The sequence below is a fragment of the Thunnus albacares genome, chromosome 7, assembly GCF_914725855.1.
Source record: "Thunnus albacares chromosome 7, fThuAlb1.1, whole genome shotgun sequence".
Lineage (NCBI taxonomy): Eukaryota > Metazoa > Chordata > Actinopteri > Scombriformes > Scombridae > Thunnus > Thunnus albacares.
In genome coordinates this window covers 10,319,569-10,338,057 of record NC_058112.1, presented here as the reverse complement: position 1 = coordinate 10,338,057, position 18,489 = coordinate 10,319,569, and the positions used below count along the sequence as shown (strand labels likewise).

Sequence of the window (18,489 nt, the reverse complement as noted above, 5' to 3'; positions counted from 1 at the left end):
TCCTTGTCGGCTCAGAACCAATGCTTAGAAACCCAGTTTGCTCAGTCCTTTAAAGAGATGAAGGACCATAAAAATCCCAGTGATGTTCTAATGAGGACAATGAGATATAAATACATAAACGGAGCTGATAAGAGTGGGAGACGTTCCTAACACAAGGCGCTAATTAAATGTGAATATTGCCGCTTGCTGTTGACATCAAAGGTGTTTATGAAGATATCTTATGAGGCGTTTGCGTACAATAAAAAGTCAACACGTTAATAAAATAAATATCTATTTATGTGAAGGCAGTGCTTTTTTACAAGTGCCTGTTTTCCCCCACATAAACTGCCTCGTCTGTAGAGGCACACAAACATTTGGCTCGTATAAATATCTCACTCTGGTCTGCCAGTGCAGCCATGCCGAAAATCCTCAGAGGCGGGCAGACGGTTGGACAGTCTCCCATTGAGTTTCACTAGTTGAAGGGCTTAATGAGCGTGCTGGCTCAGCAGAGGTAGAGCATGGCCAGAGACCTGTGTGTTAGACAGGTTAGACGCTCAACCTGTTCCCTGCACAGTACCTGGAGCAGAGGGCCAAAGGGCTCAAGGAAATGGGAAATCCCTAATACACTATATGTCAGCTGTAGTGTAAGCTGACGCATCACATGGTTTGTTACACAGAACCATCTGAGAGGTCGTCCTTGGAAACTGTTTGAAAAAGGGCAGGCACTTTCAAAAAATAGCTGGCAGGTGATTGGATGAACCACCACCGTCTTACCTTGCGAGGCAGCTGGATTCGCAAGATCACAAGATCACGCGAGAATTCTGACTGGAACCACCGGTGGTTGGGACACAAGTGCGTAACTTGAAGCCTGACGTGACAGATTCTCGCATGATCTTGTGAATCCAGCTGCCTCGCAAGGTAAGCTAGGGTGTGCTGTAAGTAAAAGGCTCAGCACATTTCTCTGCTCCTTTTCACTCCTCCAAGTATCAAAATGAGCCCAAGACTGTGGAGAGTGAGACAGTGAAGGGCAACAACTAAATTATCTTGTATGGAGGTCAGACTGTCCATATGCTTTATACACCCACATGTCTCCACTTGCGTCCCTGTTTCAGAAAACAACAAAAAACAAAAACAAAACAACAACCTCCACAAACAACATCTACAACCCTTGTCTATTTTTTCTTTCCTAATGGGCATAGGGCCTTTGTGGAATGAACTGAGGTGACATTGGCTGGCTATGTTTGAGATTGCCAGAAGAGCAAAACATGTCGTTACAAATGTATTTCAAGTGCCTGACAATTGCTGGCCTAAAATGAGGTGAAAAGCAGCCTTGGGATTTCTCCCTGGAAATGAGCGAAGCACTTGCGCATTGTTAATGGTTTTATCTACAGGGTCAGTCTGCCTGACCTTGTGCAAAAACAGGCTGCTGGGTTCACTGTGAGCTGTTCAGGGAGAAAGGTGATACTAAATGTGCATGTGTTAGTGCGCCTGTGTGTATGTGCATGCTGGTGTGTGTGTATTAGATGGTTTATTATCTCATTTCACTTGGAAAAAGCATGGAGTGGGCGCGTGGCCTTGCTGCAGGGGTGCTCTGAGTACTGCACAGCCCACCAAGATCTGACCTGCTGCTGCTGCTATTGCTGGAGCATAACATCCATTAGAGACACTGGCGCAAGCGCATGGCCTATAACATTTCACTACAATGTGATGAAGGCTTACACTCGCTCATAATGAACAGAAAGAATTTTATTTGCCAATGGGTATGGTGGCTGGAACCCAAAATGAATATGAGGGGGTTACGTGAAGCACAACTCTGTGCCTGTGCAGAAACAGGTCGTGTCTATCCAGTATTTGTGCTTCGCAGAGGGGCGGAACAAATTTTTAACAAATGCATAAGAGTAAAATTGTGAACATCTAAGCATATGTTTATTCCTGGAGCAGCGGTACTGTGAATGGAAACACTCCTGTTATGCAATGCGAGGCATTATGCATCCCCGGAGGGGCAGAGGGAGATGAAGATGCAAAATATGCACATCCGCTTAAGTGAAAACCAGAGCACCAGGCGGATGCCTAGCGAGAAAAGAGGATATTCAGATTGAAAGACATATAATCAATAGTCACTCTGCCTGCCATGCCAGAGGGTAAATGACTATTTCCCTGCACTTATAAAGGGTTTTTAATATGGTTTTCTCTTCATACAGTAAGTTATTCACCACACTGTTAAAGACAGAGCTAAGGGAAGATACTGTTAAGGGAGAGGTTTGCTAATGTTATTACACCCCTTGCTATGAAGTGATAAAGTAGCCTGACAGTGTATTACTGAGCCTTTTATTATTGGCCCTGTTCCCTCTCCCCTTATATCTTATTTTTCTCCTGTTGCTGCTTTTCCCGCTGCAGGAAACACTACTTTTTAGCCATTTTCACTAAAGCATGTTGAAGTACGTCCTCTAATTCATGTCATAAGTCATACTGTATTACGCTTCTTTGGGAATATTGCAGACCCTCTGGAATAAGGGAATACTACAGAAAACAGGCTCTCTCTCTCCTTTTCCCCTCTCTCTTTTAGTCAGTTTGCTTCACCACAAATCCTGGAAAATTGACTTTCTTGTTGTAAATGTGTTCCACAACTGACTTCATGTTGGAGATAATAAACTCAGATAGTGAGGAAACATGGAGTGAAAACAAGACCTTACATTAACCAATACAGAGAGCCAATCTGTATTCATAGAGGTGCAGTGTGTCTGCGGGCGCCGTTTGAATGTTGATGACGCTTTGTCTGCATCTGCTCCTCATCCAGAGGGGAACAGGGGGGAAGTGATTCTATTTCACCTTTGGCATGCCAGCCACAGCACCTGAGTCTTGTCTAAAGGCCAAAAAGCTCTGCTCATCCATCATTATGAAAACCTACTAATGTAGACAAGACTGAGAGGTAAAGAGAAAAAAGCAATAGACGCAAGATACTGTGGCCTTAACAGCTGCATTTACAAAAATTTGATTTTTCTTGAAATAATTAATTCCCAACCACAATGAGACTTCCTTGTTTAGGAAAAAACTTCTAACTTTTAATGTGCCTCAAATTACATTCTATTGCCATATGGGGAAGCCCTAATCAGTGTTCCCTGTGGTAGTTGCAGAATCTATCCCCCTTTATACCTCTGCTCTCCCTCAGAATCCCATTGCTCCTTTTTGTTCATTCAAAAACAGCTCAAGTGGGATGACGGAGTGAGAATTAGGAGGTATTGTGTGTGTCTGAGGCTCTGTGAGGATATGAAACTTTTCGGGGGAAGGCTCCCCAAAGATATGACCTTCAGTCAGCACTTGAGAGTCGTAAAACCTCTCTGACAGTTTCCACTCAATACACACACAACATACTCTTGCTCCACACTCACGCCACATGCTAATGTGGATTGAGGTCTGAGCACTACTGAGAAATAACAGCCCCTCCATCTCCACCAAACGCACACTTCTATTAAGTGCGGTCTTCCCTTTTTGACTAGTGTAAGGGTCAGGATTTAGTGGCAGAAAAGCTTCCTTGACTGGCTCTGCCCCTGTTCCTTTCCTCTCCAACCCATCCCTAAATGGCTCATTGGAGGCGCCTTTACAGTTGACATGCCAATTAGTGCAGAAGGGAAATGGACTGTGTAACTACTCTTTTCTGGTCAGCCAACGCATGAATCCCCATCAGCCCTTCATCTCGATGCACTGGACCGCAAAAAGAGACATATCACTAAATAATAGTAGGGCATCAATCCCTGTATTAATGTTGTGATATAATCATAGCTGTATTATTTGCTGTAACCCACCTCGGGCTGTAAGAAAATGAGACGAGGAGCGAAAGAGGAGGGAGAATAAATGAGGCTTCATTCAGGCAGTAATGTTGCATTGAAGATGCTGTAAGACAACTCCATCAGTGACCTACGTTGGACAGTCAACCCACATCAACTCCCACAACTCCACTTCCTAGTCTGAGCAAATGCAAGGTCAGGAATAACACCAGTACATAAAAGATATGTGGCTGGAGGCGTCAATAAGATGAAGAAGGTTAAACAGTAATGCTCCTCATTAAAGAGTATTCTTGTTTTCAGGGAACAGGATAACTAGCATGGATGACAGACTGAGAGAGGAACATTTGGATCAATGCCTGCTCAGACACAGTATTGGAATAAATCAATACTCATTAGATCCGCAGTTAAGTCTGTCAGAAAACAAATACTCTGTACTCTACGAACTTGCCTCGAGCTTGTCATACTAACTCTTTCAACGTCATATACAGTATGTTATTCCCTGATGAGCGTGTGAAAGATAAGGAGCCTGTTTCATGTTGGAGCAATCCGAGAACTCTCGGTCAGCTGGCGCAGAGAAGTGTGGGGTCTCAGTTGTTTCAGTTGGTGCTTTAAATTACACCCTTATTCAGTATGTGCACACACACACACACACACACACACACACACACACACACACACGCTGTCACACATTCAGCCCCGTCCGCACATCCCACAAGTGTGCATATTTTATAACACTTAGCTATGGATGGCTCCAAAATGCCCTGTAGGGACAGTTAATATGTGCATGAAAAGTACTACAGTCATTCATTTTAATGACAACTTATATCATCTTCTTTTATGGTATAAGTCCAGACTTCTAATTTTAACAGTTGCCCTATATATTCCTGACATTGAATCTTTCTTTTCATAGTTTTTAATGAAGATAATTTCCATACTACAATTTAACCAGTTTCTTTTTTTTTTCTTTGTGGTTGAGATTCTACTTCTGTCTGCTGCCAATAGTACCTCTGGTGGATTAAATGACCAAGAATATCTCTTCAGTTCTTGAACCACTATATTAGATGAGACACTTATAATCAGTAAAACCACAGCTCAATTTAGTAATGCATAGCCAAGTGTCTGAGTGAAGTGTCTGAAGTATCTGTGAGACTTGAAAAGAGTGGCTGCATTTCAGAAAAGAAAAAAAAAAAAAAGTAAATAACTACACAAATGGATATCTGCCATATCAAAATGGTAGACTCATGCTATCAGGCTAAAATTTCTTCTAAACAAATAGACCCTTTCATTCACCTCTTGAAAAATCATATGCTCATCACTGTAGAGCATATTGTTAAAATCACATAATACGTACTATGGATTGAATAATTAAAGGAACTGTGCAGTGTTACGCTCACAAGGCCACATGCGTGCCTGTGTGCTGATTGCATGTGCATGTATTTCACTTTCCAGTTGCCACTAGTGACCCCCAGTCATCACTTGAAGAATTTTAGCGCCGGCAGTGGAGGCCAGTCTGTCATCAGAAACGAGTTCAAAGACAAAGCTAACAGGAGGATTCATTTCAACAGAATATTGTGTGTAATTTTTGTACGTGATTGCCACACTGCCACACTGGCTGTTAGCTTGATCACAAGCCAAAGCGTGAGTCACACTGGGAGAGATTTTGTCAAGTGCCCTCAAATATGGTAATCCTAAAAGACTTTAACCTTTCCCTTTTTCAGTCAGTGGAGCTGTACACAAATTTTGCCATCTTGCTTAAAATAACTTACACGGCAACAGATCCACTTTATAGCACAACTATTTAAAATCAAGGCAGCCAAAAGTCTCAGAGCAGGGACACAAAAAAGCCAGAAGTGGGACGAAGCCTCAACATCAAAATCATCAAATATGTAAGAATTTTAAAAGTCAAAGATCTGATGTGCTAATTTTGTCTGCCAAATTAAACTTTTTTCCTGTATTTTCTGCCCAAACTGCAAAGCAGGAGAAATTCACTTTAATTTATTAGTTGAAGGTTGGTTATTTAATCCAATTCAAAACCTTCAGTGTTGGTACTACTTGATCTGAGCTCTGCTTTTGATACAGTCGATCACAAAATTATTTTAAATAGACTGAGGGATCACATTGGACTGTTGGGAACTGTTTTTAACTGGTTTTCCTCTTATCTTTCTGGCAGAGAGTTCTTTGTTGCAATTGATAATAACTTCTCCAAAACCTCCAAAATAACCTCTGGGGTTCCCAAAGGATCAATTTAGGGCCACTTCTTTTGCATATATATATATATATGTTTCTATGTTTCCCTTGGTGATGTCATGAGGAAACACAGCATCTCCATAGTTATACTGATTCCCTTTTTAATGTATTTTTACATATTAATGTCTGGATGTCACAAAAAAAGGACCAGAAGGAGAGAACGCATTTCACCTGTTTTAAAGTCCTTACATTGGTTGCCTGTCGTTTTCCATATTGATATTAAAATTCTTTTACTTGTTTTTAAAGCATTTGCTTTGTGGTCTTGCACTGGCATATACTGCATGTCTCACATGCTTACAGTGTATGAACCAGTACGGCCCCTCAGGTCCTCTGACACCAGTCTGTTAGTTATTCCAAGGACAGGACTAAAACCTTTGGTGAGGCAGCTTTAGCTTTTATGCTGCGAGCTGCTGGAACAGTCTGATGAGGATCTGAGAGCAGCTGGAAGTGTTGAAATCTTTACACGTAAACTTCAAACCGACTTCTTCACCTGGCTTTTGATTAAGAATGGTTTATAGACATTATTTACTTTATTCACTTATTTTTGTTATAAAATTTAATTCTATTTTCTTTTATTATTAATAATATTATATATTTTTTATGCTTCTTATCGAATTTAATTGTCTTTTTTGTTTTGTTTATCTAGTTTTGTAGTCTAGTTTTTATTTAACTCTATTTTATTATTATTATTATTATTATTATTATAGCTTTTAAATCTATTATTACATTTTCATCTTTTATTTCATTTTTATTTTTTTCCCATGCATTGGTCTCAAATTGTTTTTTCTCTTTTTTGTAGTTTGTTTGTTTGTCACTTGTTCTGTCTTATTATCGGCTTGTCGGTCATCTGTGAAACCCTTGAGATGATTTTATTTATTCTGCCTCAAAATGTTGTGATTATGTATTTGAGAGGGAGGCTGAGTGGCTCTCATGTGGGTAAACTCTTGCTGGCAAACAGGATTTCACACAGGCGGACAAACCTCTACTCCATCCCAAAAAACATGATTACAGAGTAATACAACAAGATACAAATCCTTTACAAATGCCTGTGACTACTGTATCCTCAGCAATGAGTTTACCATTCCCTGCCAGTGTAGGAGGAACGAACTGTTCGACAATTATGAAAAATACAAGCAAGTACAAATTGGGAACTTGTATAGATGAGATTTTCTCTGGGATTATCGATGTAATCGTTCCACAAACTGATCCTTCTTGGTTCAGAAACAGAAATGCTTCATGTATGATGCCTATAACTGTATTTCTCAAGCTCTCTCAACCTCTACCCCTCGCACTCTGGTGTGAAACCTGTAGTGTAGTGTAGTTAGTATGCGGGGGGGTGAGGGTTCACATCAGAGAACTGCAGGAGAGGTCACATTTAACTCTGGCCTCACATGTAGTAGCACAGCAGATAATCTTCAGATTCATTTACTGTTTATTGTGTGCATGTGTGTGTGTGTGAGTCTGAATGTGTAAAAACCCCTTTCGGCCCTCCCTGGTTCCTAGAATAGAGAGGTGTGTGTGACTATCACAGAGCGTTTCATGCCTCTCTGGTTGCTTTTGTTAACTGTGTCCTCGTGGGAACACCATAGCCCCTGGCTGATTTAGAGACCTGTCAAGCACGCCTGTGGTCCAGGTCAGTGTCAGGGGGTTAAGCTAGGTCAGGTGCCCGGAAGGAAAATGACACAAGTAAGCAAAAACCTTCTGAATTATTTCCTGTCACGCCAACTTCTCTTTTCATAGCGACATCCAGTGATTTAAATGCAAAGTGAACAGAGGAGGAGGAGAAGCTGCAGGCTGTAGGCTTTATGTGGGAGTTGACGGCTGACGGGTTCGTCATTTGAGAGTCCCCTTAGAATAGCAGTTGTGAATAAATACCTGGAGTACATGCTGTGAGTTTGGAAGAGTTGGAAACTATGCTGTTTTCTTTTTACAAAAAAAGTACAAAGAGTTCTAAGAGATACTAAATTAAAGTTATTGTACCCAGTCAAGCACATAGTTTAGGCAGAAGTTGATTTGCTAAAGGAATGCAGTATTCACATTGAAAGTTTCAGGGACAGACTGACCCTGGCATTAACTGGGTTGTCCACCTTGAATTTCAAAGGAGCTACTGTATTTCCAATGATTTTCTCACATTGTATCTATCCTGTCCAAGGTAGCAAAGACTAAACCTTCTCTATAAATGGTAAAAGAAGTCTGATGCAATTATCGAAAGAGGAATGTTGTATTTGCCTTTTAGTCAGGTTGTTGGTATGTTTTGTTGTTTTGTGAAGCCTATATATCTGTGGAAACTACAGAGAATATGTATTTTGTTTTCCCATATGTCAATATGGAGGCCATCATATTTTTTTTTGTTGTTTTTTTTAAAATGGTAAACTCAACATTTATCAAAATATGTTGGTTGATGTCACATTTTGTAGATAGTTTGTATGCTATTGTGCCTTTTTTTTCTCTCATAATTGGTTTTTGAAATTTGAAAACTGCAAAACTGAATAGAAGTGAAATAATGACATAATTGTATTTTTTGTGTTTGCTGTGAGTCTTACATTTTTTCTTCACTGATTACCTTTTTACAGTACAAGCAGTACCAAGTCAGTAGCAAAAAGGTAGCCTACTGACACCTCATTGATGTCTATTTGTCACGTGACCCTTGCCCTTGCAGGTTGTCGCGGTTCCCCCTTCGGTTCCCTTTTTTTAAATTGTCTCTTAATTGCCAGATTCATGATGCTAGAGGCTGAGCCTAAATCTTCAAGGCCAAGGAATCCAGTGGTTTTAATTAGAATAAGGTACAGATGATCAAGGTCATCATTTTTGGTAGCCATCTTGAATTCTGTCGAGCAAAGAAAAGAAATTTGCTTTTTAAAATCTAGGAGCTGAGGCATGTCCAGTTTTCCCGTCCAGTGCATTCAGCCATTGCCAGTGTTTCTACAAGAGGACCTGAATTGCCACTCATCAGAGAGAGTATTACTGTAGGTCTACATGCCCGGTCAGTAAAACCCTGAATCCCTCTGGCCCATATAATGCAGTAAGGTCAGCTCAAGTCCAACTAGCCGTAGAGCTGATTGAGGTGGTTATATATAGATAGCGCTGGCAAGCTAACTTGTACAGGGGACCAGGCTGGGGCGCTGTCACAAGGCCTATGTTGATTTAGTGTAAGATCTTTAATCTAAAATCAGCCAGTGGCGTAATGGAGCCAGACCCTTTTCCATGACACAAACCAGAACAATATTTCCCTGGTGGGTTGAGTAGATGAAGTGAATCAATTCAAAATAAATGGAGGATGATGAGACATTAGTTGTGCGTGCACTTGAGGACGGCAGCCGAGGGTGTAAGAGGGAGATCTCAAAAAGCAGGGCAGCAGGGGGGCATGGTGAGGGGGGTCAACCATTTACCTCTGTGACTCCAAGGGAACATGCCTGTGGGATTCAGGGTACATGATCTGAATAGCCCAGTATTTTGGAAGATGTTAATGTGAGTGAGGCTATGCAGTGTATGTGAGCACAGGGTTTTAGTTGGAGAGTGGCAGGGTGACCACCAATGTCACGGGCATAGCAAATATCACACACTCCAAGGCAAGAAAAGTGACTCATTCTGACGGTGCTTTTTACAGTTTTACATGATGAAGTTAAGTTTAAATTAAAGTAGATGAGATTGAAAGGTCGATCAAGTATATGGTGCTCAAACTACATAGTGTTTGTTTAATCCTAGCCTAATTCGGAAAACTTAATGCATAGAGCCACCAAGATGTACCCCATAAGCAAAAAGTACCGCGTATAAAGAGAGTGAATATAAAGTGAGCATTAACTCAGAAACAGAGAAATCTGCACTTTTTGATATACATTGTAAAGTACTCTCTACTTTCTGTCCTGATATGGGAAAAAAGTACTTTTCAGTCACATGAAATGAGACAAAATAAGTGGAGACATTATAGTCTAAAAGACTATATGGCATAGTTTAAAAAAAAAAATCCTCTTTTTTTGAGTAAATGCATTTTTCAGGATAGAAATTATGAGTGGCAGGTCTGTAAGTAACTTTATTTATATAACACCTTTCGAGAGCAGAGATGTCACAAAGTGTTTCACAGGAGAAATATATGTATATGAGTATGTTTTTTCTTACTGCACTTAAGTTACATCTTATTCTTTCTTGCCAATTTGCATCACAAGGGGATTCTTTGGTTGATGGGCTTCCTTATAATAAAAATGGAAAAACATTCATTAAGCTTGATCTTCAGACTCCGGACACACACTCATCATGCGTGAGTGCAAAAAAGAAATCTCATTCATGTGCATCTTGAAATGAAAATGAAAGTAGAAACAGAGAGAAACAGCAGCGCATAACCAATGAAGACTTTAGACAGGCTGTAATTTTTTTTTTTTTTTTTTTTTTTGCTGTTAAAATGAAGCAAAAATCAGTTGGTGGTGAAAAGACATCATCCATCTCTAACATTAATTATTAAGTTCATTACACACCACATTCCAGATATTGTATGGACCACTATGGGCACGGAGACGTACACACACACACACACAATCTTTTGTAAAGTGTGGAAAAAAAAGTAATAAAAAAAATAATAACAAACTAATCAATCAACAAATGTGCGTGTGTTTGTATGTGTGTGTGTGAGTCATGTATACTGTATTCAAGGGCTGGCAGAGCAACAGCGGAGGTGGAGCAGAGGTGTATCTCTCTAAATGTCAGAGACGATTAATTAACTTAAGCTACATCTGTCATCCATGCTGCTCATAGTTAGCTTAGTAAACAGACTTTCAGAGCTAATCCCTGTTAGCTGAGCACAAATAGGAGGGATTGTGGAAATGAAGACTTTTACGGCAGTCAGCCAAAAGATTAAATCTGACTCTGAGTTAAGACAGGCTGACTGAATGGACTTCTTACAGTTTAATGACACTGCCTGCCACTAAAATAAAATAGAAAGCTTTGCCTAGAATGATTATTTTTATGTTTGGGAATAAGTTTAACTTTTGGGGAGGTATTCTATCATCAAAAAGACCTGGCCTTAATCCCTTTTATTCCTTGTATCTGGTTAGTATGCAGGCTTCGTGTCAGATTGCTTGACTGGAAGGCAAATAAGGGAATTACTGTACATGGCCAATCTTTTCAAAACCTCCCCCGAATATCTGCTTTTATATGTTGGTCGACTGAGGGAAAAAGGAAGCCTTTCATGTTGGGTAACAGGATGAAAGTTTCACATCTGATGGATGATGGTCTCTTTTTGGAATGAATAAAAATGAGAATGAGACTGGAGTTTCAGTGTGGAGGAAGAGAGCTCAGTGGATTTGTTTTGAAAAGTTTAACAAATCTCACATTTGTTGAAAGGCCAGAGAGGACATTTTTAGTAAGTATGCCTCTTAATTATCACAAAATACGCATTCCTGATTTCCAGAAAACGAACTAATTAACATCAGAAAATAGTTTTCTCATCATCAAATGAAAAGAACCTTTACTCATAACCTCTATGGCTTTTGGAACTTTTCAAAAATTCTAAATGTCACAGACAACCATATTGGTAGACAGCCTGGTGTGATGAAAGGCTCTGTAGCTTATCTTTCCCAAAACACCAAACCTGTTGTGCTTTTTCCATAGAAAGATATAGGCATGATTCATCATTTAGAGTTAAAGAGCTAAGACCAAACATGCTAATGTGCTTTTGCAGAATTTTAGAAAATGACAACCTAATTTTCTAAAAACACGAAGAAAAAGCTGATTTTCTGCTGTACTTTGCTCCCGCCATCAGTGAGAAACACAAAAACTGGAGCTGAAAAACTGAACCACGAGAGGAAAAGACTGATTTGACCTCTTTGCTAAGTTATGAAGAAATAATACTAGCTTAATTAAGTTGAGTGGTTTCACACCATTTCCCCCAGAAGTCTTGCCCTGCTTTCTTTTCTCCTAAGCCATAGAATCACTCCTCCAAAGGCAATAATCACTTCATTTTACAGTGCTCTCCATCATGATCCTCCTTGAAAGGTTAATCTACATCCCCTGTGTCACCTCACAAGAGAGCTCCTATTATGATGGAGCAGGCCTTTCAAATTATCTGATCATCTCTGTGCTCTTCATGTGGCCAATCCCATGTAATCTAACATAAACTCAACACTGGCAGAAAGGCTTTTAAATCGTGGTTTGATCAGTTCCCCTCTGACTGAGAGGGAGAGTGACAGAAAGACAAAAAGGGAGAAAGACAATAAAGGGGCCAAGGGGCCATTGGCTCCCCCACTTTACCCTCCTCTCACATTCTTTTTAAGTCACCATTCACTGTATCCCCTCAAATGCCCCTATATTGAAATGATTATGGTGAAAAGAAACAGGAGGTTTTCTGTGAATCATAGAACACAGTAAAATGAACACAAAAGCTGTGAGTGTGTCACCAAAGCTTTGGGTCTGTCCTGTAGGTCCTGTGGGCTGCCAATGCTTCAACCCTGAATGTTTTGAGCCTAGTACTGTGTATTTCTGGTCCTCAAAACTGGTAGAAATATGGTGCTGCACATAACAAGATGCATACAGGCCATGGATGTATTACAGTGTTTACAGTGAGCAGAGTGTTTCAGGCTTTCCTCCACATTACAGCACAGAGATTGGTCCATAATGAAAAGTAAGCGCAGAGAGCACAAAAGCCTCAAATTCAACAATTACAAACCACCCTCCATGAATTTTGCTTCTTTTACTTCTCTAGTATTGCACATCCATAACATAATCTACTGAAATAACCGTCAAAATACAGCTATTAATGGGACTCAGGCAAGTCTGAAACGTGTTAGATTAATGTCTGAATCTTACCATAATGTTGTTCAGGTGTCACTGAATGTAATCCGGGATTTTGCAGAAACATTAGAACTGATGTTCTGTTTGTTGCCCACAGCTGGCTGTGTGTCAGATTCTTTCCTTTGACTAACACAGCAGATGAAACGATAAGTGCGTCTTTAAATTGAGAGGGTGATGTACACATTTATGCACGAGGCACAGCAGCGGTAATTGCATTAACACTGGATGGGTCAGGATCTGACGGTAATTAATGTTCTGTGTTATGCTAACCATCTACACTGTTGACTGTATATAAAGAGGTCAGCTGTAACAAACAGATTACAGGTTTACATGGTAGAATTGTTTGTAAAAAGCAGCATTTACGGATGAATCCCTGATCTCCATCAGAGCTTTTTATTTTAAGTAGCTAAAAGTCCAAGATAAGCCTAAAGGCCGTACCAACTTGGTCCGATCCAGCAAGTCCAGTTAGAGTAACATTAATGTGTTTAAAGGCTGATCAGAAAAACACTGCACAGTGATCTGTAATACTCACAACTCTGGAAAGTTATCACGCTGCAACCCTATTTAGTGCGCACGTGTGGAATGTGTCTGAGTCCGCAGACCCCTGAAAAGTATGAATGGAACCATGTGCACGTTCACGGTCCGCGTGCAAGTCCACAGCTGTCTGCGGACGCGTAACGCGTAAAGTATGAAAAGGACACACACACTTTTTGGCCCCCACTCTTCTGAAATGAATCTGGCGCCCCTGTCTTAGAGGGAGTATACAGTGTGTTGAAATAAAACTGTAAGAATATCACATGGTTAGTCAAGTATCCCTGCGGTTTAGAATGATGTCAGAGAGGATTCTCATTAAATCAGATCAATACAGGATAGGGTGTTTGTTTATTCACCAACAACACAACACGACACAAAATGCAAAGTGAATACTGCCTTCTAAGACTGCTGCCAGAAAATCCAGTTGGCCTCACAGAACAGGGTGTTTCTATCACAAAACACCTTGTTCAATTCTTTAAAAGAACAATTTGTTTTGTACCTGTTAAAACATGAGCAGCTACTTAAGCCTTTGCTAATACAATTAATAACATGTTTAAAAGAAACATCACATTATCAACATCTGTGGCATGACAGATGTTGCTGAATAATTCAGAGCACACACGTCACACTGTAACAATGCTGGTGCTGATTCATAAGCATTTAATTCCTTCAAAACATACAGTGTTTTAATTTAAATTGTGTCAGTGTTTATTTATTTTTCTTGCTTTAGAAAATCTAAACATAATAAATTTAGAACTCATGAGTCTAATGCATCACAAAGCAACACATATTTAAAGGAAATAAAGAACAGATCTGCATGCAGAACACATACGCCTTCGCTCTTATTCCTGCTGTGTGGCTGAATGAATGAATGCTGTGATGTTTTGTGAGTGTGCGCAGAATTTAACCCCCTGACACATGCTCTCTTGATTTCCATTAAAACAAAGATTTCCTAGGGCGCTATCACTGAGTTGGCCTGGCAAACAAGTGTTAACCCTAAAGGCTGTTTGGGCAAAGACAGCGACACGGTTTGAAGGGTACTCATGAGAGGTATATTAGAAATGGCTGTTTTGAAGATTAGAATCTTGCTGCTTTTATGTTATCTTTTTAACTCCAGTCCATCTTCATTTTACGGAAACTCATTAGCAAACGTGCACATTCCCAATGACACTTGTTCCTTCTATGAAAAAAGCTATAAAAATACAAATCTTCATCACAAGACAGAAGCTTCAAAATTGGATTTGTGTGGTGCAAGTGCTGAGGACCGAGGACAGAGATTAACAGGGGGAAGTACTTAACATGTGCAATTACTGTGGCACCTGAGCAGTATTGTGGCATTTCGGTGTGTGGATGATGAAGCTTAACGCAGCGGCTTGAGCAAACCGGGCAGGAAGTCGCTGCTTACAGACAGAGAATCCCTGCTCAGAGAAGATAATTTTGTGTGTACTACAGCACTTTGTCCAAATATGTGGAGTGTAGTCAAGGGTTGGGGAAGGACTCTGCCTGGAGCGGTCAGATAGTGAGGTCATCTAGGTCTCACCTTGTTTGACACTGCTGGTCAATAACAGGCAATTTTATAGAAGAGCCACCAGAAACTGTAAATGACATGGTTGAAAAGACTCTGAACTGAACTGAACTGAAGCTGTGTGGAAGTTGAATTTTCTTAATGGATGAACCTTGAAAGATTCAAAATGCTCAGGAAGAAAATGAAGCACTAGAAGTGACGAGAGAGTGACTTTAATGATGTGATATAGATGCAGACTCTGTGAACTGAGGATTAATTCTCTGGTTTTGGACCTAACATCAGTCGTGGTATTTGCCTTGAAAGCAGAATTAACACCACTGTCTGATGAGGAGTCTCGTATCATTCATTGGACGGATGCTAACCATATGACAGCTGATCTGAATTAAGAGACAGAGTCTCATTACCCTTTGGAAAACAGGTTAATTGCTCTGGCCTTTGCTATAGTGTCAAATGCTAGTGGTGCTGTATCTCGTGGCTGATGAGTATGCAACCAGAGCTGGTCCGAAATAGGCCTTTGGAAAGTGATTAGTGCTTTAATATATGCACATGACCTTAAGGAAATGCAGTTCATAGTCAAAATACTGACACTGTGTCAGAGATAGTTGTTTTTGGAAGTACAATTCCTGCTCAGAAGTCAGAGAGGCAGCACCTTTGCGCACCAGGTTAACTTGCTTTTTGCCTCTGTGTGGATGTCAGGTGGCGGTGGTGACGGAGGGCAGGTTCTCCCAATGTGAGGCCCGATCTATTAGGGGAAACGGGAGCCCTCATGATTGACGAGTTGCTCTATCTCATCCATCAGGGCTGGCACACAGAGGACTGACACCACCATATCACTCCCATGTGGCCAGGGCTGCTACAACCCTGAGCTATATTTGCTAGCTGACATTAATGCCTTGCTCTGCCCCGACTTTCTAAGCCTCTCTCTCTCTCCCTCTTCTTCCATGACGCAGCAAATCTATGGCTACCCAATCCTGTGCTACTTCATTACAGAGGCTTCTACATTACAGCACCTGATGACTTCCCAAATTCTAGAAAGTTAGAGCAATTTAAAAGCACAGTAGAAATGCACAGCAGCTACAGTATGGGTCTTCACACTTTCACAGCCTCCACATGGCTCATGCACATACAGTGCATGTGCAAAGTGAAACACATACGCAAGAACATATTAAATATAGGCTAGTAGCTGAAGCTACTGATTTCATTCTACCAAGTCTCCACCATAATTTGATTTTGTGTTGTAAAATAATTTAGGTAACATAGCTGGCAGGATGCAGAAGATATAAACTATAAACATAAACTTGCAGACATACATTCTTCCTATATTTACAGACATCAGGCTTACATTTACATATACACAAGTATCTATTTTGTTACTTTTTAACACGAGACTGTAATCTTCATCCAAAGGTTGCCAGTAATAACACAGATATAAGGCAGTCAGTGAGATTTAATTGGATACTGATGACAAACTGAACATAAAAAGGCCCAGAGAGGGAGACAAAGACGGAGGGTAGAGCTGCCCATAATGCTGGAGTCATGGAAATTACTTTACGGGAGTCGTTATTCGTCTGATGAGACCTGTCTAGCCTGTTTACTTCTCTGTCGCATCTTCATCTTCATTAGAGTGTACTTGGCTGTTGATCCATGCTGTAATTTTAATTAAAACCCATAAGTAAGCAAGACAGAGAACTCAGCTGTTGAAAGAGTCCCCCCCCCCACCACCCACTCTCCCCTCTTTTTTCAAAACTGTGGAGTCTAGAGAGGCAAAGAAGCCTCTTCACAGTGGGGAGTCATGAATAACAAACAAAAAAAAAAAAAAGAAAAAAAAAGATCCTCATGCTACTCTACATTCAGGTCAGGACTGAAAAAAGGTGTAGTGTGTGCAGCTCACCTTGAAACTGCAATTAAAAAATCACAAGGGCTAAGGCAGCTATCTGTGTTCAAACAGCGGGTATGAGACTATAAATATATGGAGATGTACGGTAGCTACAGCTGATCGCACAAAAGATACAGAAAATCATAAAACAAGAATTCAAACATGGCTGCAGAGTAATGCTTTGTTATGGACCGGACTCTGCAGCCGTCTGAGTGAGAAGCTACTAAGTCTTAAGTGATGTTTTATAGATTGACATTAAGAACCAGACAGCTGTAAACCCAGTCTAGGGATGCTCATATTTAGTGAAAGCTCCGGCTAAGTGCAACATGAGGGACATTTAGCCATGCAACAGGAAGAAGGTCCACTCTGGGGATCCTTGCATAATTCTCTTGCATAATTTCCCTGTAAAAACCTCCTTGCATCATCTCAATGTAGTGTAATTAATGAGGACAACTTTGCCCTGGCTAATTGAAAATCTGCAGAGTCAGTCTCCCAATGGAAGGATGGCGAGAGAGAGATAGAGTGAGTGTGGGGGGTATACAGAGTAAGAGATAGAGAGCTTTTAACGTATCTCTATCCTCAGACGAACTCCGATGAAACAGCCCCTGCAGTATACGGAAAGCTCCTTCTGTGTTCGTCACCACCTGAACAATATATTCCAATTTGAGATGGCATCTCCTGCCTCAGGCTTGTTGTTTGGGTCGTCGCTCACACACTGACTGCTCAGAGAAAAGGAGGAGCAATTATGATTCGGTAAGGGAAGATGAAGGACTAGATAAAAATAAAGACTCTTAGTTTAGAGACACCACATGGGATAAATTAAACCTTGTGACTTCTGTCAGGAAGACTCCTCAGATGGCCACGTCAGCTTCTATTCCTCTAATCTTGAGCAGTCTCCTACACATTACTGCCTGTGTTCTCTTTCTTTCCATTCGTCTCCGCGGCAGACTGGCAGTTTGGGTGATGAATTATGAATGACTGTCAATACTTCTTGTGAGACAGGTGAAACAAGTAGGCCGTGAAAAATCTGTTTGAATACAATGAAATTACTCCTTCTCCATCTCAGTGAGTAAACACTTTCTGTGCTTTGGAATTTGGAACACAACATCACAAAACACACACTTTTGACTTTTCATCTCATTCATTTTTAACTTCATGAGGCCCTTAAACTTTACTTATTTGGCTGAACTGAAGTGTTTTGGTTAAAATGTGTTATGACAAGAATGCTGATAAATACATAAAGAGATTAAATAATTTCTGTATGAATGCAACCAGAGTCCGAGAGAGTAGTAACCAAGCCTGACCTGAACCTAGCATGAATTCTGTTTTTTATGTCCAAACCCAACCCAAACGCGACACAGTTAATGTAAGCTGAAGCACTGAGTTTGTGTTACCCTGTCATGCAATTGTTGTTGTTACCACTGATCAGGAAGTAGCCCAACACGGACAGTAAGTCCATCATTTTTATTTATTTTTACACTATATTTTCACTAAAAGTAACTTGGCGCAGCATGTCAAGTAGGCTAGCCCAGCCAACGTGACCAAACCTGACCCAAAACCCAAACATCATTTCTAAATTTTTGTCCGAACCCGGCAGGTTGGGTCTTGTCCGGTTCCATTGGGCTCGGGTCGGGTATTTACCCTCGACATGCCTGAGCAAACATTTTGAAAAATGCAATAAAAGAAAATCTAATTCAGGGCGACAAGAATATTGAAATGTATTGCCACTATCACACTGTCCATTAGTCGCATGCCCCGTCATT

General features: G+C 40.6%; 1 protein-coding gene across 3 annotated transcripts in view; it reads right to left on the bottom strand.

Moving 5' to 3' along the window:
• tspan9a (tetraspanin 9a) overlaps positions 1 to 18,489 on the bottom strand; it is a 166,987-nt gene that overhangs the window by 28,822 nt on the left and 119,676 nt on the right. The gene's annotated exons all lie outside the window — the stretch shown is intronic.